This window comes from Anastrepha obliqua, chromosome 3, assembly GCF_027943255.1.
Source record: "Anastrepha obliqua isolate idAnaObli1 chromosome 3, idAnaObli1_1.0, whole genome shotgun sequence".
NCBI classification, from domain to species: Eukaryota; Metazoa; Arthropoda; class Insecta; order Diptera; family Tephritidae; genus Anastrepha; species Anastrepha obliqua.
Window position 1 is genome coordinate 93046490 of NC_072894.1, and position 24336 is coordinate 93070825.

Consider the following 24336-nt stretch of genomic DNA (forward strand, 5'->3'; position numbering starts at 1 on the left):
GTGAGCTCTCATTTATTGGCGTAAGCACCGTGGCTCTAGGGCGCTTTAAGCGTTGACTTGTCGAGGAGATTTTTCTCTAGTTCTATTTATGAAATATTCTACAAGCCTCACGCAGCGCAGGTGCATAAAATAATAACTACACAGCACTTAGTAGCGCATTAATTTTACAAGAAGCAAGAAATATTTTATTACATACCATTATATGAGAAGACGGAAAGAGGATTTGAAAATACAATCAGATAGCAAAAAAATTATATACACTTTTATAATGAGTGGGATTATGGCGGCGAAAGCCAATTTCACTCTTAAATTAATTAATTCATTTCCGTTTTTTGCACACTTCTCTGCTATCGCACTCATAGATTTTATCTTCGCCACTTCTTTGTCTGCTGCGAACATTTTGCATTGTTATTTCCCGCAATAGACTCCCATTGTATTCATTTTGTAATGGAAATAAATAAATTAAAATTGTAAAGTGTTGCAGTTTGAAGAGAAGAAAACATAGGTTAATAAAGTAAATGAATTAATTCCATAACCACAGCTTGTGTAATAAAATAAAGGCCAGAAAATGAAACGTTTTTTTGCTCAACAGTAATAACGAACCATATGCCATAAAAGTTACAAAAATGTAAATTGCAAATACCACAGCACCAACGCTTCGGAAACTACCAATGAAGATTGTACAAAACAATAACAATAGCAGTTACTGATGGCAAGAAATCCAAGCGCCAAATAAAGCTTAATCATTCATACTTGTATGAAAACGGTATATACTCACATAGCTGTGAAATCTCAGCCAAAAAAATGGCCAACATCAGATTAATTTCACTACACTTCATTTTTTGCCAATTTTGGCAAATTAAAGTTAAATACCGTAACCGCGAGCTAAGCTTGGCGAATACAGAAATTAATTCAATAACATTAAAACCATAATTAGGCAATAACTTTTATTTTCACTTGTTTCCTTTATTTCAGTTGTTGAATGATTTGTTACCTTCGAAAAAATTTATTTTTAAATCACTTTAAAATTAAAGTTAGTAAAATCAAGAGAAAATTATAGGAGCATAGGAAAAATAGGCCAGAAAATTGTATAGAGAAAAAACTGGAAGTGCCTTTAGAATCAGATTATTCAATATAAAATAGGATAATCTAGGTAAGTAGGTAGGGTGGTTGTCATAAGACACACTTAGACCTTCAGCAGGTCCATTGTGATACCACTGGAACTTATCCTTACTCTACGTGTTCCTTTTCAAATCATCCGGTTGATGGGCTATATCCGCTACATCATTTAGAAATGCTGTATCAAGAGTGCGCAGCCTTCTCCTAGCTAGGCTTTCACACTCACATAAAAGGTGTCTGACTGTTTCCTCTTCTTCTGCATTAAGACAGCTTCTACAGAAATCGAAGTACGGGAGTCCTAACCTTCTAGCGTGGCTGCCTATTAAACAATGACCAGTTAATACACCTATCATTTTTCTTATAGATTCTCTGTTGAATCTTAGCAAGATCTTCCATCGACCGCTGTTCCAGGTCGGCTATGCCTGTTTGCTTAATTCGCATGTTGTGAGGTTTTGCCAGCTTGTATTTACCTTTTTGATGGTTTCCCTGTCTATAAGTAATTTACAAGTGGCTATGGGCATGGGTATCAGCGCCTTATCCGGTTCGAGATCGAGCGTTGTACCGGTTCTTGCAAGTTCATCCGCCTTACAGTTTCCTATGATGTTCCTGTGGCCTGGTACCCAGATAAGGTGCACCTTGTAGCACTTAAATACGTCATCTAGTAGTTTAAAACATTCTAGAACAGTTTTTGACGAGTGTGTTTTTGATTCCAGCGCTTTTATTGCTGCTTGACTGTCCGAGTAAATGAAGACTTCATTTGTGGATAATACTCTCGTTTTTATTTCTTTAAGTCCCTCTTTTATGGCAGTGACTTCCGCCTGAAATACACTGCAATGATTGTTCTAAAATTTAGGAGTGTCCTCTTTGGTTCGTTCTGAGTAGGCCGATTTCTCTTAGTCTGAGAGTTGCTTTGGCAGCTGTTTGCTTACCGTATTGCTCTATTGGTAAAATGTTAAGCATAATATTTAGTGCATCTATGGGTGTGGTTCTGAGGGCCCCGCAGATGCAAAGACTGGCCATTCTTTGTACGTGTGCCATGGTTCTTTTAATGTACAATTTATCTAGAGCTGGCCACCATACTAATATGCCGTATGTTAGGATTGGTCCGACAATTGCCGTGTAAAGCCAGTATACGATAGATGGGGAGAGACCCCAACTTAGTCCTATCAGCTGTTTACAAGAGTATAGTGATATTGTCGCCTTTTTTACTCTATCTTCGACATTTGCCTTCCAAGTTAGCTTTCGGTCTAGTATTAGACCTAAGTGGCGGGCCTCATCACTAAATGACAGTGCCGTTCCACCTAGAGTCGGAGGAGCTATATTTGGAATTTTGTGTTTCCTGGTAAATAGGATGAGTTCAGTTTTATTGGGGTTGACGCTTAGCCCATTTGCTTTTGACCAGTTTTCAACCATGTTTAGTAAATCTTGCATGACTTCTCTAAGTGTATTGGGAAATTTCCCTCTTACTACCATTGCAACATCGCCCGCATATGCTACGACGTGTTGTCCTCTCTCCTCTAGGCTCTTTAGCAAGGATAATCTAACAGGAATACTTAACCCTCTAGTGCATACTTTTTTAATTTTTAATTTAAAAATTTTTTTCGCTTAATTCAGCGTCAGAGAATACGAATCCGACATCGCTTTTGATATTTTACCTACAGTTTTGCCAAAAATTAGGAAAAGAAATTTTTGCCAAAAGGCACTGCCATGCAGTTAAGGTATCATTGTACCGTATCAAAATAAGTACACATATTTTCGTATTTGATCGATCAGTTATATTTTTTTTATTAATTTTTTTTAATAATTTATTTCGTTTGTATCTTTGCCTGCATTAAGATGTACATTAGATATATAAATACATATATTTATAAATATATATATTATATGTATATATAATTATATATGATTGGTTTGACTTACTTATGTATGTACTTGTATTTGAATTAGTTATTTCTTGGTATGAAATTTTTTGAAACAGTTCTTTGTGGATGAATTACATAATGAAATATCGCATTTTTCACAATAAGATTGCGTCTGCGAGTTACAAGGTTTATTTTTACAATGCAATTTTGCAGACCGATCTCGAAATTGACACCAGTGACCAACGTTATCAAAACGTACACCTGATATTGGCATATAACCTTTTTTTTTACCGACAACAAAACTTTCCACTTTGCTTGAGTTCGATACATACAATCATCAATACATCTTTCTGTTTCTGCCTCGCGTATAAGTTCGTTTCATTTACAATAGTAGAAGAAAAATGTTCATCAGCAAAGTAGGAAAAACACTTGTATGGAGTAGTTAATTGTACGAAACCAGACATATCTGGGCATTGGAAGTTGATTTGATCTTCATGAACTTTCATGCTTTTCTTTTTCCACACTATTTTGCTTATTTCCTCATCCTTCTGTCGCATCTGGACAACATTTCCATCAAATCTCCTGAATATATAACTACTGACCATTGCGCACGTCTTAGGCCTTTTTGGAGGAGCTGGTGGTGTTCTGTCACCATGTAAATTTACACTTGATTCTTCCCTGGCTACGGAAGCTGTAGGCGTAACCAAAGTTAAATTTAAATCTTATACACTTATACCCAGTTCGCCACAGCCAAAACTCAATTTGTCAACCAAGTTGATACCGTCATCTATATCTTCATCATCCGTTGAGACCACGTCATCACTGCCTTCCTCATCTATAACATCAATAGTGTTCAGAAACCCCTCAATTTCTTTTTCAGTCAAACTTGAAACCTTGTTTTGCATTTTTTCTTTCTAACCATTCATTTTAACTTTAAAATTTTCAAAAGAAAGAAGTTCGTTATTACAAAAGAGTATTCACATGGTAACTGCATGCTGGTGCCTTTAGGCATTGAAACTTTGAAAAGTCATCCTAATGAAGTATACATAAAGCTAACACTTTTGACAACTGAATATCATTGAAAATACATGAAATAACTTACCTGAATTTTTTTATCACTTTCTTTATATAAATCACCAGCGAACAAATACTTAAAGTTTACACTTTTCACACAACTATTTTATGCATGCTCAATACTCAGTTTCTCGCGGACAACTGCCATTCATTATATAATGGCAAGTGAAGTAAAAACTTTGCATATCAAAAAAGAGTCATAAAATTGTATAAAATATCCCTGTTTAACTTTTAAAATAAAAAAGTTACATAATAATTCAAAATTCTGTTGCAAAACAAGCATTGCCTAAAGGCACTGTTATGCACTAGAGGGTTAATATTTATGTATATCACAGTAGAATCGCGATAACTCGTGCCGCGTTAATTCGAAAATCTCAAAAATTCGTAACAATCTAATGTTGCCTTGAAAAAGTCTTGCTAATTCGTATTTTTTTGATACTGCAAAACAAAATTCTGCTGGTGTGTTGGAAAACGATGAGATTTTGGGAGAAGTTTTGATAGAAAACAATGATGAAAATTCCAAAAATGGAGAGAAATATTGAAAAATATTTTTTTTTTTGTATTTCTCAAATCATTTTGTGAACAAAATAAACGAATAGAGCTTAAAGCTACTTAAAATTAATGATTTTTAAACTTAGTTTTCGATAGCACATTTAGTGGCTTATTTTTGGTTCTGTAGTTATGAATATCTTGAAGTATGTACATATATCCTGTTTTATTAAAAAATAAATTTTTGTGGAAACACAATTGAAAATATTTCTGCATTTCTTAATTTTCTTATTTTGACTTCACTAAATCGTAATCCCGCTAATTCGAAAACCTCATTAATTCGTAAAATATTACTCATCCCTTGAGGCCACGAATTATCGGGATTTCACTCTTTATCGGAGTAGATACTACATATATACAGGATGCCGTTTGATATTTGAATAATAGATTTTTTTACTTTCACGGTTATAATAAGAGTCGTGACATGTCAGAAATTTGTTTCGGAAATCGCTCTTTGCTCGAACAAAGTTGGCAAATTGTAAAATCGAATATCGAAATTCGAAACTGTTAGTCAAAAAGTGTCAGATATTCCAACTTGTGCTGGAAATACTTACTCTACACTCTAAACACAGGAAGTGACGTTACTGTAACTTCAAATAAATGTCATCACATGTCTAGGTTATAGTGAGTTGTTCCGGCTAAATTTATCAATGCACAAATGCATTTAACGAGGGGAAATTTGAATGCAGCATTCATACATACTTACAAATATATTTAATTTTCAATTTAACTACATATTTATTTAACACATTACTGCTCGCTCGTAGGAAGATTATTTAGGTCATAGAAGTTATCTTGCATACCGCCATACTTCAACCCAAAGGCTGAAGGAAAATAATGAATACTTCCCCCAAAGTTGCTCGTATGCCACTTAAAAAACTGTACAGTTGGTTGATAGAGTTAATTTGAAAATTTAAAAGAATTAGATTCACTTTTTAATTCAATTACTGTATGCGCCCATGTAAATAGTTTTTGAAATTGTCACTGTGAGCACGATAACTTAATTGAGAATTGCTTTTCAGCCAAATTCTGTACATTCATGCAAGCAAGGGTGGTGTCATCTGTCAAGAATGGCACACGTCAATTTAACAAAACTGCTACTAAAAATAGCAGATTATATTATAAATAGTTCGTAACCCCAGCCAATTTTCTCGCAACGTATGTGTCTTAAACGGAAATAATCTTTGATGACTATTAAAGTTTTATTTTCGAATTTTTGAATTTATTCACCTTGAATTTATTTCTAAAAATAGTTCTCCAGTTTTTCTATTGTAATATTTTGCAATGAATAAGGAATAAGGAATCACCTGACCTGACTTTAAAAATTTCTAGAAGACACAGTTATTAATTATGGTTGGTTTTACCTACTGTCTTTTGCTCTTAAAATAAGAAAAGGAGAAAACAATCGTGCTAAAAAGAAAAAAAAATAGTAGCGCATCGTCTCCCGGAGAGATCAATGGTATGACCTTCAGAACGTAAATATAATTGTTATCTATACTGGTAAATTTTTAATATGAGAAGCTATGTACTTGTACTCTAATGTGCATATATTAACTGTTTCCCAGTTTTGTCTCTTCTTTCTTTGAACTAAAAATTAGGTAACCCAATTGTGTTGCTTGGGCATAAAGTTCAATTTTCGTGCACACTCACGCTTGTGTTATCTGATGAATTTCAGGAAAAAAGATATAATTTTAGACATAGTAGGTATTCCGACCTTCAAATGGTTCATCTGATGATTATCTGGAAAATGACTGTCACATCAAACCTAGCGAAAGGGACAAGCTATGGAGAGTTCAGCCCGTGATTGACATGGTAAGAAGCCGATGCAATGAATTGGCGTCTGCAGATACTTCATACTCTATTACTGGTAGATGTCCAGTCAGGCATCCGGTCAAAACTGCGCCCTGTGGGTTTGAAGAGTCTGGTTTGTGCTATCTCTGTTGGAATGATAGTTGATTTTGAGTTATTTTAAAGGTTTTAACCTTTCATGACTGTGGAACTGGGTCATGGTCCATCAATTGTTTTAAGACTTACTATCAAAAGGAAGCCATCTTTATTTTGATAGATTTTTCACCATCATCCTTCTTGTGGAGAAATTACAAGAGAACGGTTCGAGGCGACAGGCACCATAATGGGGAACCGTTTGGGGGAAAAAATTTATTTTCCAGCAGATAAGGCTACAGCGCGTGGCCATATACACAAATTTGCTTAAGATAAAAATGTTGTTTTTGTTGTGAAATGGTCTGATACAAATTGTGTAACGATTACTTCAACACCATGTGGAAAAGACCCATTTGACAAAGTAAACCGTTAGAATAGAGGAAAGACCCTCAGCAATACAAGAAATAAAGTGAAAAAATCCTGCATTTTAAATGCATTAATAAAAAATTATATTATAATGTCAAGAATAGCCAAATTGTCTTTATTTTGGTTTAAAATTTATATTTTATAAAACTTTATAAGCCCAAACCGAAACTTATAATTAATTAATATGAGTATACGGGTGTCAGGAATATCCAACTTACACATGCAACGAACCGACGACTACTGTTCTCCTTTTTAACGTCAACCAGCGAATGTCCTCTCACACGCAAACTGTCGCTGACAATAGTAGGGAACCAATGTATACAATTGCGATGGGTCTTTTCCAAAAAAAATTTTTTACAAAACAATCAAAAATAATTTTCATTGTCGCATTAAAAATAAGTAACTGAAAAAACTTTACTTTTCTTCAAAATTATGGCTTAAACTTGATTTAGTTCTCAAAAGGCTAATAAAGTAGGATATACTATGTTTCCCTTTCTAAAAATTTATATTATGCATTCCAAATTTCGATATTTTGGCAGTGTTTTCTCGAATACAGAATAATAAACTAGGAAGGTTCACAAATTTGATTACAAATTACAAAAAAGTATTTGAAAAATTTGAATACAAATTACAAGTACAAAATATGAAAATGCAGTTAATATTAGCTTATTTCCAATTATTTTATTAAACAAAATTGTAAATCACATATTTTCTCGAACGCCTACAAAACGCGCGTATGTTTGCCCATTAGACCGAGTTGGTCGCCAAAAAACAGTTTCAAAAACGCATCCTTGTATCTAAAGCTTATAATTGCGAGGTTTTAAATGCGTATCATATGGCATTAAAAATGAAAAGTATAGCAAGTGCTTGTAAAACCAAGTACGAACATGTTTTCGCTAAATATACCGTAAATTTTTAATTTTGCTTAGGTACATAAAAAATTAATGAGCACTTATGGAAAGGTACTTGCTATAAAAAACGACTTAAATAATAAGTATGTAAATGTAGTAAATGTGACGCCCGCCGTAGCCGAATGGGTTGGTACGTGACTACCATTCGGAATTCACAGAGAGAACGTCGGTTCGAATCTCGGTAAAACACCAAAATTAAGAGAAACATTTTAATAGCGATCGCCCCTCGGCAGGCAATGCAAACCTCCGAGTGTATTTCTACCAGGAAAAAGCTCCTCCCTCCTCCTCGTTCGGAGTCGTCTTAAAACTGTAGATATCTCCATTTGTGGAACAACATCAAGACGCACACCACAAACAGAAGGAGAAGCTCGGCCAAACGCCCAAAAAGGGTAGATATTGGAACAAAGGAGGGATATTGGAACAAAATATGGAACTTCTCAAGGCTAGGATAATTCTATTCAACATAAGTTTTAAGCACAGGGGTGGACTTTAACAATCTTCTGTGTAGAATCCAACTCTACTGGAAACGAAGTCGGAAAAAATTGGCCTGCCCTAACAAGTGAACATATACCTACATAATTATTTAATTTGAATAAAATAATTGTAATTTACTTTGTTAATGGTGAAGAACTGGATATTTTTTGTGATTCACTTTTATTATAAATAAAAAAATTTCGAAGATAGATTTTGCTCCCTTTTATTTAACAGCAGAATTGAGTTGAAAATCGCTGGTTCACAATTTATTTCCTGAGGTATTACTGAGTACTAAATCTACTTTCATTAGTAATTATGCAACATTATAATTAATTTAGGAAAATTGTATTGTAAGAGAATCATACGAGTTCCCAACAGTTCAGTGCATATCCGGTAAAAGCAAAAGACACTTGTATTTGTATGGCGTCAAACCCATAAAACTATTTTTAAAACTTTTAAAAATCAAAGAAAATCTTTTACACCGAAATTAGTTGTAGCAGAACGTGTAGCAGCGACAATTTACTACAATAAGTGGGACTAAGCGAAAATGTGGCTTGAAAGTCGCAAACAAAAATTAGTTTCAATAAAGAAACGGAAATAACTTGTCAGCAGCGAAAATGTTTTACTTAAGCGACGCATAAAGATTTCTGAAATACAAAAAAAAAAATAAAAAAAATTTATGCACAGTTTTTCTCATATTTCAATTCGCCAAACTTGTAATATATACATATGTACGTTTTTTTTATACCTTGGTAGCTGACAACGTTTCTGATTCAATATCCCAGCAATTATCCTGTTTGGTATTGTAGTTGTTATCTTGACCGCTGCCGGTTAACTACGACTGCGCTCTATGCACAGTCGCACCACTCTTGTTGTGGCAGCCAGTACAGCCTAGCAATTTTCAGATTGCAATAAAAAAAAATGCATGTTAGGTTTGCCGGCACTCGTAGCCCACTTATGTCGATAGATAAATGTTTTATAAATAAAAATATGCTTTAAATTGGCCTTAATTGCTTGGCGATCAGTTTAGTTTATCTGCAACATTCAGCTGGACTGTAGGTATTGCTACGAAAAGAAGCACACACGCTCGCACTCACACTGCTTCAAGTAGATGACGATTTGTTGAATTGCTTGCTAAATATATTAACTTATTTTGCGTTTAGATGGCTGACAAGACTACATGCCATATGTACTTACATATGCATAAATGTATGTATGTATGTATGTATGTGAATTAATTAATTGTCAAATCATTGTCTATTTGGTTCAAATAAAAATTAACTTCACGAAGCTGATAAACACATGGACATTGTAAATACCCTGCAGGAAAAGCCAAACTACTGTGGAAACATTCTAGTTCAGGTCCTAGTATTTAATAGAATAAATCAGACTAGTTCGCCATTTACTAGAATAATACCAGCCGACCAACGATCAATATGTTTGCAATTGAGTTGATTTAAGATAAGAAAGTTTTAGATTAGGAAAGGATTACTGATTAGGAAAGGATTACTGATGAATGCATTTGAATAGCAATATATTGAAATCTAACAATTTATTAATATGTATCTGCATGAAATTTATTCACTGTATTTTCTTATGTGGCCTTGCAACTCAAGTCAGTAAGATTAGAGGAACGGATTTATAATATTGCTTCATTAGCTCTGATAAATAAAGAAGAACTTATTTCCCACTATTTCGGTATGAATTGTTTCCAAACATTTTTCCAAGCACTCGAGAGAATTTTTGTTCTTTATATATACCGTCTTCAGATGAATCAGAGGCCGATTAACCAGAAATGAAATTAAGAAAAACGGTTCAATTGAATAAGAAATGGATTTTTCCAAAACGAGCTATCGCAGCAATCAAATACATAAAATATAAAACCGAAATTAAACTAGCAATAATTTTATTTATGTTCCTCAAGTAAATACCTTAAGATTTATTTCCTTATTAGTTCTTTTTTAAGAATTTGTTTAAATTTTTTTAGGGTTTACTTATATTGCAGTTTGAGTTTAAACCAATTTTCGAATGTGTAACCGATTACAGTAACTGAAAAAACTTCATTAAATTAAAAAAAAATATACCTTGATCAAAAGGTTCCTGAAAAAACCGTCTTGTGATGCTCTAAATTAACTAATCTGAGTTCTATTTTTGTTAGGTTGCCATATCTATGATTAAAATTTCTACCAAAATTGTATCTCCATTATTTGATATTTGTAAAACTTACGCCGTCTTGGGTAAATCTACCTCTGCACGGGCTTTCGATTTGTATGGATTTTGCAAAAATGAGTTTGTATTAAATTTTGTATTAAAAATGGATTCAATGGTGTGGAAACCTTAGAAGTGTTGGAAAACTGTTTCAGTGGTGACACTCTAAAGAAAACAGCCGTTTGCGAGTGGCATGAACGCTTGAGAAGAGATCGTGAATCTATCGAGGGAGACGAACGTAGTGGCACGTCGTCGGCATCGAAAACTGATGAAAACATCAATAAAGTGAAAAAAAGTTGATCAAGAAAAGTTGATCTATGGAAAAACAACTCGTGGTTTTTGCACCATGATAACGCACCGTTACACAGTGCAATCATTATCATTGAATTTTTGGCCAAAAATAAAACAAACACAAGTACATATATCATCCAACAGCCATCGAGTTAACCTGATTCATCTGATGTGGCTCCCTACGATTTTTTTCTGTTTTCTCGAGTCAAAAAATCACTACGGGGGGAGCGCATTTTAACAACCCAAAAGGAAGTAAAGGAAAATTCGAAGACGGCTCAGATGGCTATACTGAAAATATATTTCTAGAAATATTTCGAAAGCTGAATCAAAAGGATGGCATAAGAGTGTCACAGCTGATGGGGAGTACTTTGAAGACGATAATATCACTTTTGAGGAAGAAACTTAAATTTTAAACTTTGTAAATATAATATATTCCGGGAACTTTTTGCTCACGGTGATATTCTGTATTCACTTTTACTATGAAATAGTATATTTTAAAATGTTAAAATGGTTTTTTTTATATATAAACTGGCCTAGAACTGAAAATATTAGACTAGCGCTAGTATCAACAGGTATTTTGCTAGTGTATAACACGAACTGGTTAATCTGAAAGGTGAACTGGTAATTTTGTAGTTGGCAACTAGTATTTTTCCCTGCAGGGTGTGTACACATGTTTTGATGTCAAGATAACAGATAAACAAAATTAGTTACCGCTTCAAGAAATGGTGGGAAAATGCAATTTTTCAATAGACACAATTTTTTTTTTGTATAAAAATCCTCCCACTCATAGGATTCCGCTTGAGGAGTAAATCGTGGTGATGAAAATATTTGCGTCTCGTGGGAAATATTTTTCGATATATTGGTATAATTTTTGTTTAGCTTACCATCATGGTATACATATGGATATATTATATTTTAATTTTGCTTTTGATTTAGGAGGCGACTTTTTTTGGATTTCGACAGGATGTTAGCCTATAATCTTTGAAACCACTGCCTATCATAAATATATGCCAAGATCTCCGCTAGTTAATGTGTAAAATTTAAGATTCCTCTACATTTGTAGAAATCGGTCTCAGCGTAAAAGTTAAGGCTATGATTTAAGTTTCCCTTTTGTTACTCTATTATTATTTTTATGAGTATTCATGAAACACGAACTGCCAATTATTTAAATGTTTAAACCTAAAATGCGTTTTCACATACATAAAAGAACATTGCCATACATTTTTAAACACAATCATCTCCTTCGCAAAGCTTTCACCCTCTGCCACAATATCATTAGACACCAATGCTTTAGCCTCTCGCTATCACATTAAGCCTGGAACGATGTAACAGTTAGCTAGTTTTAAATACGCATCTTCTAAGTTGGCTGAATTTACTGATCATTGGCTTTTAAAATTTATGTTCAACCTTCTCTTAACCGCACCCCGCACTTCGCTCCTAATAAGACTAAATCATTATTGCGTTCGCACTTTAAGTGCACTCAACAGATTTTTAAGAAACTTTCGTCTAAGCATATGACCCCAAATCATTTATCCAACTCGTCTACCCACAAACGGCAATCAGTTGGTTTTCCAGTTTTATTTTATTTTTTTGTACAACAAAAACTGCTGATTAAGCAAAGAATTGTGGGTCGCTTGTGCCATCTTCTTATGGCCAGTTGACACTAATTCGTTACGCTTTGCCGATTCTTTTAAATTACTATTATATTATTGTTTCTTTTTATTTTCATCAGAGCGCAACAAAATTAAATCGCTGAAGTCTGAATGTGCGCACGCGCAAGCTATGGCATTTTCACTTATTAACCGAGGAAATATGACTCTGTTTAAATACTTTGAACTGCTGCATAGAAAGTGATGTAAGTGTTAGACAGAGGAAACACAAGTAGTTTTATTTACTTTTTAGCACAAAATTATTTTTGTATGCGAGTTGTTAACGAAGAATATGCAATAGAATAGATAAATTCGCTTCCTACAAAATTTTCAAAATATTTACCTTCATTAGAAAAGAAAGAAATTATAATAATACTGATTGTAATATTAGTTCGGTAAATACAATCTTGTAAACTACCAAGAAAGAATTTCAAGTGACAATCGACTTACTGCTAAGCAGGAGGGCTATGGACTTAACTGTAAGCATGATAACTTCCAGACGCATTTAAGAAGGTGGCGCAAAATTAGTCCTCCCATTTCGTTTTTGAATAAGTTTAAGTTTGTATATAATATAATTGGCGCGCACACTTCTGTTAGGTGCTTGGCCGAGCTCCTCCTCCTATTTGTGGTGTGCGTTTTGATGTTGTTCCACAAATGGAGGGACCTACAGTTTCAAGCCGACTTCGAACGGCAGATATTTTTAGGAGGAGCTTTTTCATGGCAGAAATACACTCTGAGGTTTGCAATTGAAAGAAAAATGTTTTTCTTAATTTTGGTGTTTCACCGAGACTCGAACCAACGTTCTCTCTGGGAATTCCGAATGGTAGTCACGCACCAACCCATTCGGCTGCGGCGGCCGCCAATAAGTTTCTTACTAAATAAAAAAACAAAAATGTTTTGAATGATGGAAATCTTTATTTTGACCTTTAATCGCCCCATTGCTTGTCTGTTTGTGTACAACAGCTGCCTGGTTCACAAGTGTCAAATATGATTGACATACGATGCCATTTGGAACAATTAAAAACTTCTGATACGGTGATTAAATGATAAGTGAGGGTGATACTTCCAGGACGCAGGACAGGACAAATTGGTATTTAACTCCTCTAAGGTGTAGTTGGTCATATTTATGAAGCGGTTGTCTACTAAAATAAATCCATTATTTTTGCGTAAAATTCACTACTTTATTTAAGATGTTTCGGATTGTCCGATTTGAGTCAAATATGTACCGTTTTGTTGCATAATTTGTTGCCATTTTAAAGGCAGCAACTGATAATAAATGATTCCGTTCAAGTCACACCATATACAGTAGAACCTTGCTGGTCGTTAATCTTGGTTTGGCCACCGTCTGAGCTGCTTCATTACGCTTTGACAACGATCGATTTCGCACAATACTGTCGTATGTGATCCATTTCTCATCCCAAGTCACCTCAGTTTATGAAATACGTTGATTTCATTCCATTTGGGCAATTCTATCCATTAGGATTTTTAGTGTTAATTGGCGTGGCACTCAAATATCGACAATGCTACGACTACTCCCATGCCGGTCAACTTCCATTATTTTTGTTATTTTATCGACATTTTCTTTTCATCAAAAATACCTGAACGGAATCGACGAAACCAAAATTGTTCGCAATTATCTGTTACAGTGTCGGCACCATAAACACCATTCACAATTTCAGTGGCCTGGCTTGCATTTTCACCTTTATTAAAGAAAAACTGATTACGAATGCTTCCAACTTTGCCAAATCTTTTATAAATACATATATATATAAGCTCTATCGATGCAAGACCTGGCTTGTAACCGACCATCCAAGCGGAAATTTCCAAAGCTTTGCAATTATATGTCTCCGCGTATTATCAAGGAGTGTTGGCTGAACATCTACAGCAATGATAATTTATATAAAAAGTGCAACTTAGAACCAATGGCTAGCTCTATCAAATTACGAAATACCTCCATTTAGGCCACTCACTGCGAAAAGATGCTATGGAAGCCTGCCGACAATCTCTTGATTGAAGCACCCAAGGAAGTCGCCAGAGGGCTCGGCTTGAAACCACATGGAGGAAATCGTTGCAAACATAAATCATTGAATACGGAAAATCGTAGCACGAATTAGAATTTCTGGCCACAAACAGAGCCAGGTGGAAATGCTTTATTGAGGACCTACGGTCCAGAAGAAGATAAAGGAAACGACGATGGTGATGATTTTATAAACATAATATTTATAAATATTTCGGTAGCAAAAAATATACAAACAAACATAATTTATTTTCATAAATAATTATTTTTGGTTGTGAAATTTGGCAAGGCTGTTTCAGACAGGTTACTCTAAAAAAAACGGTAGCCACAGTTGGCGCAACATCGATGTGATACTTTCCAATGATAACACAACTGCCAAACACTCAAATTTTGGCTTGGCCATGGCTTGGTCATGGTCGGTGCGTGTGCACAAGTGTTTTCCAGCGACCATTTTCACTACTTTCCACTAGAATGTCCACAGTCAACAGCAGAGGTGCGTACATATGTATGTAGGTACATGTAAAGTCGTATACGTGTTTGTGAATGCAATGTGTGGTTAGTTGGAGGCTCTCCACTGGTGGCAGCACGCAGCGAACAGCTGTCAAACGGACACTCAATCAGAAACACGCTTTTCCTTATTCACTTAGCGGCGCAGACTCGTATCTAGCAAATACATTTTAATTGGAAAAGTAAACAAATGAAGTTACACACTGTACTCAGCAGCTAACGAGCCAACGAACTAACAAGTTTTCTTTACATGCATACATATCTACATACATACATTTTTATTCTTTTTACTACTTTACAACCTTTTCTCTGCACTTTTCTTTAATTTTCTTATACTTGTAAAGGGTGATTTTTAAGAGCTTGTAAACTTAAAATGATAATAAGCAAACAAAATATTGTTGGAATGATTTTTTGTTATTAATATATAATCTAGTAGATAATTTCATGGTAATTTTTTTTAATATGATATCTGGCACATGTCCGCAGCAGCTACGGGTTACATGGTTCATTCGATCATACCAATTTTTAACTACTTTTTCCAATAAATCTGAATACTAAATCTAAATGAGTACTTGCTTAGGCTATAAAAATGGGGCGCAAGGGTTGATCATTTGGCTTCAATTCTTGCACGAGCTGTACTTTATAGACACGGAAGCAAAGATCCTTACAAAAAATGTTCCTAGTAGTCGAAGGACAAAGGTCACCAAATTGGGAACGACGACAAATCGACATTTTGGAGTCTGCTCTATGAGCTCCGCGAAGAGATTTTTTTATTTATTTGTTTTTTTTTTTGCAAAGTAAAGTTCTACAATTTGGAATTATTGTTTTGGAGTTAAGCGATTCATGATGACTTGCCAAACCTTACACAGAAATGTCAACACAGTTTGTCATTTTCAGCTGTCAGATCATAGTTATCAATATCGATAGTTCTTATTCAGTTAAAAAAAAAACACCCTATACATATGTTTGTTCATTCAGTTTTATTTATTTTGCTATGTTTTTTGTTTTTACAACATTTTCTCAATAGTGTTTTTCCTTTTTTTTTTTTGTTTTGCTCTAGGTCCATTTTTATACCCGCGCACTTGTGCCTAAGGGTATCATAATTTTCTTCACATAACCGTTGTATGCAACAGCATAAAAGAGTCGAGATGGATATAGACTTACATAACGAAGTGCTCAGAATGAAGGCGTCCATTTAGCCTAGTCTGTCCGTCCGTCTGTCCGTGCATATGATAACTCGAGCAAAAATTAATGTAATATATTTCCATGAAAATTGGTACGTTTCACTATTTGGCTAAAGTAAGTTGGTATTGAAAGTGCGCGAAACCGGTCAATATTCACGCCTATCTGCCGTATAACGGTAATTCCTTAAAAGCAAGTACCGTACGCAAAATTTCTCAAATTGGGCGCAAATAATGAACCTAAAAAAAGTACGACGCAAGTAAAAGGGCATTGGGCAAATGCGTGCATCTCGAAAACGTCTTAATAAAACTCCCCAAGCCTTGTTTACGTATTGCTTCCACCTCAATTAGATCCAAAATAATTGTGATTGAGATCAGATGAAACTCACGACCACTTTTTATACATATGTTAAGACGCAATTTCCATCCGTCCGTCTGATACTTCAAACAATAACTCTCATTGTCTATGAGTTTGTTTGATTCCATAAACTAACAATCAGCCCAAATTTTAATAAAATGTGCGCGAGTACATAAAGTTCGGTCCGGATTGAGTTTCGTACTTCCTTACTTGTTTTCGATGCTTTTAACAGGCCGAGTGTGTACTTACGTATGCATGTAGTAGTTGCGCCTTTTATGTGTGCGTATCCAAGTCAGCCTTCGGTAATAGAACTGCTGTGTTTATTACTTACTTTGTTTGATATAGTGGTTGTTGTTATATGTATGTATGCGTTAGTTCAATGTGCCAGTTACAATTTTGGTAATTTCTATTTTTGCTTATATACTGCGACAACTTGGCCGAAATGGTCGCTAGCCATTTTCAACGCGCCTCAAGGCCTCTCACATTCGCACTCACACACCTAGAATGCATGCATACCTACATCCATACATAGCCATGGGGGGCAAGCATGCATTATTTGATATTTTTTTACAGTAATTTCTCGTTTACGCATTTCTCTTTCGAAGCTGACTCGCTCTTAATTGATCTTCCTCTCTGTTTACTTTTTTATTTGGTTTTGTTTATTTTTACCTTTTCATGGCATGATCTGTTCCTAACAACTGGCTTCGGACTAGAAAGTGGATTGATATATTGAATTCATCATTCACTGTCCAAAACTTAATATTTAATTTATATTATTTATATTTTTTATTAAATATTATTTGCATAATATAATTTTATCTTTTACTCTGATTCGTCGGACTTTTTTGAGGGAATTAAAATGTTTGGGCATTAAATATTTATGAAAAAAAGAAGAAAAAACATGATAATGATTTACTTATTATGCCAGTTGTTGAATGTAATTGATTCACAATAAGACTTGCTGAAGCGTTTAAACTTTATTATTAATGTTTGTGACTTATTCATTTGTATTTATCCATTTATGTGTGTATGCATGTAGGTCTTGAATTCCTAACTGATGTCTAACTGATGCAATTTTAGTGAATTCGCAGCTATGACCAGCTTTTCTGCTCTTTCGCCTATTAGCAATTGGCGAGTATTGTGGGGCGTTGTCCAAGGGAATTTAAATCGACAATTTTGCAGAGCTTGAAACTGATGCTTGAACAGATGAATTCGATTGAAATGATTTGGCTGGTGTACGCATTTGCCAAGTGAACATATGAAGGAATTGCATTTGAAAATATTCCAAGTTAAATTGAGAAAACTAAAAGTATGTACATATGTATATTGCAGTCAAAATGGTAAAAGCTCAGTGGTCGAAGCTTCAGGGTGAAACACACTTTGTATGCAAGTTGTTTGGCGTAAAAAGTATTCATCAGAAATATGTAAATTTAATGCATAGGTATTACCATATTTTCCCTTTGGCGCGAAAACAGAGCTTCATTTGCTCAACTGGTGCAACGCTTCATTAAATATGGTATGCATTTGCGCGTTGGGTAGCCGTTGCTTAATAAACTTCAAAACTAATGTGAAAGCATTTCATTGCAAGGTGAAACCATGGTGGCCAAGGTTGTTTTTGAAAAAAAGTGGTTTTCATATGAAAAAAGTGCAGGAAAGGTGCCTTCTGAAATTTGTTAGTTCATGCAAATTTAAAAAACCTCCGCATCTGGCAGCTGTGGCTGTAACTCTTTCATGAAAGTGCAAAAATATGCATAGTAGTAAAAATTTTATTGCCACCTTTTATTAGATTTGTAAATGACCTTAATCGTTTAGCTGCCTAACCCGGACATTTACAGAGAAAGTGCTCAACAGTCTCCTTCTCTGAAAGGTCCATAGTCAGCAATCTGCAATGCACAGCTACAAGTTTGGGAATTGAATGGCACCATCTCCATTTTGTCAAAGTTGACTCGGAGGCCGCAAGTGGCAGCCCAGCGACTGAGTACAGCCAGTGACCTTTCCAAAATCTAAGCCATGACTGAGGGAAACGGTCCCGATACCATCATAACCAAGTCATCGGCGGACCTTAACCCCACCCTTTTTTAGCTTTATCAGAACTTCCTGGTATCATATTTTGCTCTCTAGTAGCGCTCAGTGATTTGACTGGTTGACAGTGAAAATACAGTCACTTACAGACTTGTTTCACTAGTTTGCGTTTTTCAAAGTCATTAGAAGTCCACCGGGTATTTTCTGGGCAACTTCGTTTTATAAACTTTTTATTTTAAATTTGTCTTAACTCAAGTTGGTTATGTTATTCAGTCCAGCAACTTGCGTATGAATGTGTGTTAAGTATAAAGTTGGATGTGAAAAGTAAACTTTATTTCCATGATAATTGTCAGGTTGTTAGACTACTTTTCCTTTTAAGGCTAAACTTTTGCGCACATATGACGAACGGACAAGTTTCGTTGTGTATTTTAATGCGAAATTTTAACTTTTTTGTTTCTAGCTTATCTTTTTTCCAACAAAAAAAAGTATGTGCATAAAATTACTTAAGTGGTATATTTTGGACATACATATATTAATGTAATGTACTAAATAGGAACGGTAAACTGCTTTATGTTGCTGTATGAAGTCAACGAGTATAGTATTGTACCCTAGCAGAAAAAATATTAATGCTAGCAAAAAATTTAGCAGGTTTATATTGTAATAAAGTATAATAGACATATATGAGAGATATGTAGATATAATAAATACCAAACCAAATATGATTCTAAAAAATTTACAATGATTCTAGAATATTGCTCATTGTTTAATAATATGTTGAATGTCGCTTATTTTCCACAAAATTGGAAAAAGGCGAAAACTATAACTATCGTTATACCCAAAAGAAACAAAAATCCAACTGTTACAATTAAATTTGGTTTTAAATACAAACATTCTACCACTCAAGCAATTCACTCTCTAGTCATACATAAACTGGAACTGGCATAGAAAATGTTGCTCAAGTGCATGCCTGATTGGTTTAGAAGCTGTCTTTGATGGACTATGGATAAAAGGTATTATATTTAAACTAATTACATATAAATTTCCTCTGCATCTGTTGAAGTTAATTGCAATATGATTTACAATAAAGAATTTATAGTCTCTAATGGTAAAGCTGAAAGCTCTCCAAACTTCATAATGGAAAACGGTTTACAGCAAAGAACAGTCAACTCACCAATACTTTTTAAAGTATTGTGTAAAGTGTGAAACAATCTTGTTTTCAAACATAAATGAGTCAAGTATTTCGGTGCGGAGAATAGTGAAATATTTAGGAATAAACCTCAAGGTCATAATTTCTATACAAACAATTATTCTCTTCACGACACATATCCTCTACAATCAAGATAATCATGTACCAATATACCTTTAATTACATACGCCTTCCCATATGATTCAACATATCTCTATCCTAAATGGAAAAAATAAGAATATTTTAACGCAAATGTCTCAGAGTATGCACCTCGATATACAGAACACTACAAAGTGATTACACAAACTATTATTCTAATAGTCACATCTATAAAATACTCAAAGTACACAGAATAGATAATTACGTGATTAATCTCATAAGCAAGCACGTACGAAAAGATGCCTGAACTGCAATATGAACAATCTCATAAATTGACCATTCAACTCTAACGAAGAGTACAGAAAAAAACTCTCTGAAACTAGGACTTATCCCTCCTGAGGCCTTTATCTATATTGACACAAACAAATTGGTGCAAAATAATAAGGTTCTACAGATATTATACCACAGATACCGCAGAGCTACAGATAAATCTACAAAATCCTCTAAACCTGACGGAAATGAACTTAGACTCAATATTTAAAGCTTTAGATGACATTAACCCTGTGGGGGCGAGTGTCGGCATATAGCCGTCCAAGCCGTTTTACCGTTCCGGACGCGTGTCGACATATAGCCGCCCAAATTAGTTCATAGCTGCAAGGTAGTAAAAGAGTCACGTTTTCATTCAGAGAACATTAGGGGCCATTAGCGACGATAAGTTATGAGCATTTAAAAAAAAAATGCTTCTTATATAATTAAAAAAAAATCGATTTTGAGGCGAATAACAAAATTGCCGATAATTCTTGAAAAAAAATTTTTTCGGGCGATCAAAAAAATACGTGTCTCATTATTTTGACCAGAGAGCAATATATTTGAGTTACATCGAAATCGAAGAACATGTCCCGAATAGCCCGGTTGAATTGAAATGGAAAGCATTTGTTATAATCCAGCATTGGATTTATATTTGCTTATTGAATTTAAGGCATTTTTTTAAATATAATTATTGTGAAGTTAGAAATCATGAAAAAAGCGTGCTGCTTGCTAGGAATAAATTGTATACACAGATGGCTCAAAGCTCGAGGGTAGGGTGGGCGGAGGTGTATATTCCGAACATCTGGGGATCTCCTTCAGTTTTCGGCTCCCCGACTACTGTAGTGTCTTTCAGGCTGAACTGATGGCAATAATAAAAGCCGCGACCCTGATCCAGTGTGATGCGATATCCGGAAATGATATCTACATTTTCACTGATAGCCAAGCGGCGATAAAATCCCTCACAAAACAGTCGACAACCTCCAAGGTAGCCATGAAATGCCGCACATCTCTTAACGAGATAGCTGAGTCATTTCACCTAAAGGTAACATGGGTTCCTGGCCATCGCGACATTGAGGGAACTGTAGAGCCGATGAACTAGCGAGACTCGGCACTAAATTGACTGACGAGTACATAGATAATGACATAGACATACCCTTACAAACATGTAAGCCACTCATCCTTGAAGAAATTGTAAAGAAAGCAAACGACAGATGGCGTAATGAAGCCACCTGCAAAATCGCCCGTCAACTGTGGCCGACTCTAAATGCTAAACGCACAGAATCTCTGCTAAGCCAAAATAAGCAGTCTTAGCACATTGATCTCAGTCATAAAGGGGCACTGCCGAATAGGTAGACACGCCCAAAAGATGGGTGTGCAAACACATGACTTCTGTAGAAATTGTCTAGATGAGGACGAGGAAGAGACAATCTCGCACCTATTGTGCCACTGTCCTGCTCTATCCAGACGCAGGTTTACTATTCTGGGTGAACAATTTTTTGATGTGTTGGAAGATCTCAGCTCTACAGAAATCAGAGATATTTAAAAATTTTTGAAAAGCACACACTGGTTTTAGGAGAGATAGGGACAAGCTCTCCACGCGGCATCACAATGTGTTATGAGCCTGAGTGTGTTCCACAGGACAACCGCTTCCTAGGCTAACCTAGGAATAAGTGCATTTATTTATATTTATTAATTGATTATATAAAAAACAAATGTAATCTATGGGCAATAAAATTAAATAAAAAAATAAATAAATCGTTCTCTCTGAGGGAAATATCTTAATTTTGTATGACAAAAAAACAAAAAAAACACTAGAATTGTGTATAGCGAATAGTAAAGAGCGAATAGTCTTCATTTTTAGGTTATTTGCTAATTTTCGTAATTTTTTGGTAAAAGTTTCAATTTTATTCTACTTTATTTTATTATTAAACCGCGAAGAGGTTTTACACAATAAAAATCGTTTCAGAATTGTTTAATGGAAATTGGGTTAGTAAATCTCCACTAATTTTGTCAAAGCTTGAATTGTAGTATCTACCATATAGTCCCCCTCCCTGATATGAATTGCGCAAAAACTTGTTTGTTTTCCTCAATTATTTTAAATCCAAATTGAGTTAAACACATTTTTTATTAAAAGAACCACGAAATTTTCCAACCCATCGAACTCAATTTCATTTAAGGAAGTCTTTTAAAAAAGTTTCAGAACGCCCGAAAGCACTTTGGGCTGCTCGCATCGAACGACATTGTATGCTCTCAATATGCTGCTTCTGGCGAATAAGTGGGCAACTAGAAGAACCTTACCTCCGTGTTCTTACAAAAGTGTTTTGTATTTTTGCACTCTGGATATAAGTAAGCAGCTCAGTTTTTCTATTTGTTTTTTTTTTTATTTTGTTGTAAACATTTTTTTCCGAAATTCTTTTTTGAACTTCGAAAGTAAAATTCTTGGTTTAAATTTCATATGAAATTACAAACAAAAAATATCTTTAGAATTCGTGATGGTAGTGAGAAATTTCGTAATCTATTGAATTGTCAGTTGGTTAATATGGCGACCGAAAAGTGGTAATGGCACTACCTGCTTTATAGCATCTTTATTCATACTGAACTCTGCTTTTGTTGTAAATTTCTGCCAAAATAGTTACGTGTTTGCTCCTGCCACTTGACACCATCATTTAATTGAAGCATGACTTAACACTGCGTTGAAGTTTTTCTTTAACGTTTTCTGGCGAACAAAAACATTGGCTTGTGTCTCTTTTGAAGAATATGTGCGATTTATATGCTTTCATTATGGTAGATAAAAGAGACTTGAGAAAGAGTTAAATACATACGAGTATGTGTATGTATGTATATTAACTAAAATACACATCAGAGTAGAATGAATAACAAAAGTTCTGAAATATGCTCACTGTAAACGTTTATTAACTTTTTATTGTTGTTTTCTTCACTCTTTTTCTTGCTGTTTGCTTCGTTTGCCTTTTTGATTGAATCACGAACTAACCGGCTAATGCGGCATTTAACACATGTGCTTGGCCACAATCTATATACATATTTACATACCAGCAGGTACATATTTACATGCATACACACAAACATTTTCGATATAGCAGCCCAAACATGGTGTGACGGAAAGACGTTGATGGGGCAAAACGAAGGAGGTACGTACTCACCTTTGCTGTTTCCGCTGTGTGGTAAGCCGCTTAGTGCTGCTCTTTCTATGCAATTGTTGCGATTTTATTGTACTTATTCTGCGTTAAATGTTCTTCGTTACCTTAGTTGCTTTTGCATGAGCGTCACCTCAATAGCTTGGGGTAGGTTGCTCACGCTTGTGTGCGATTTGAGACACTTAATGGATTAAATGTATATAAAATGGGGAAAACACATGTTCGTTGCTGTTTTGTAGAAAGATTTATAATTTACTGAAATTACGTCAACATTTCTATAGTAATACATATACAAATATAATTAATAATATACAATTGTGATAATTAATTAGTACTTATTTCAAGACGAATTCGGAGCGATTTTGCAATGCAAAACTCTGATTTATCAATTTTTTATACAAATAGTTGTGGTATACTCTTTCCGTAACTTTTCTGAACTCTTTTAACTTTTTTCGTACGCTTATATCCACTGCAACACTGAGCAACTGCAAAAAATCACTTAAAAATTGGCAAGGGCAGTGAGAATAGCTGACCGAAACTACATCAAGAGGAAACACCGTGCATGGCCAATTTCTGTCTGCGTTGCCCTCACATCACACACTTACATACATATGTATGTATATGCAATAATTTATTCAACATCACTAAATATGTGTCATACCTTTTCATTTAGTTTAACAATATTTTGTTTTCAGTACATTAAATCATATTACAAAATTTTCTGAAATTAAAAAAAAAAAACAACAAAACATCTATTGAGCACAAATTTAGCACATTAACCGTTACACATACGCCCGTATTGGCTCAAGCTGTGGTATACGCGCATACGCTAGCTTTTCACATCCGCAACGCATCGACAACAAATTCCAACTGGCCGCTGTAAACGCAATTAATGTGCACAAGTGCAGTCCAATTGGACGCCAATGTCGCCAGCGCTGCAACTTGTTTTCTGTCGGCTTGGCAGCGAAGCACCGAAACGACTGCATTGCGAGCCCGAATGAATTGTGGACTGTGGGCTGTTAGTTACTGCATTTACGCTGGTAATACAAGTAATAATA

General features: G+C 34.8%; 1 protein-coding gene across 5 annotated transcripts in view; it reads right to left on the reverse strand.

The window, feature by feature from the left end:
- LOC129243074 (uncharacterized) overlaps positions 1-24127 on the reverse strand; it is a 436614-nt gene extending 412487 nt beyond the window's left edge. The window contains exons 1-2 of one of the 5 annotated variants that reach the window (XM_054880171.1): positions 23940-24127; positions 23285-23506 (exon numbers count right to left, since the gene is read on the reverse strand). The gene's annotated coding sequence lies outside the window, so the exon portion shown is untranslated. Of the gene's footprint in view, positions 1-23284; positions 23764-23939 lie in introns of all 5 variants that reach the window. The other 4 variants (XM_054880170.1, XM_054880169.1, XM_054880168.1 and 1 more) reach the window with 4 other exon arrangements.
- Positions 24128-24336: the final 209 nt, after the last annotated feature.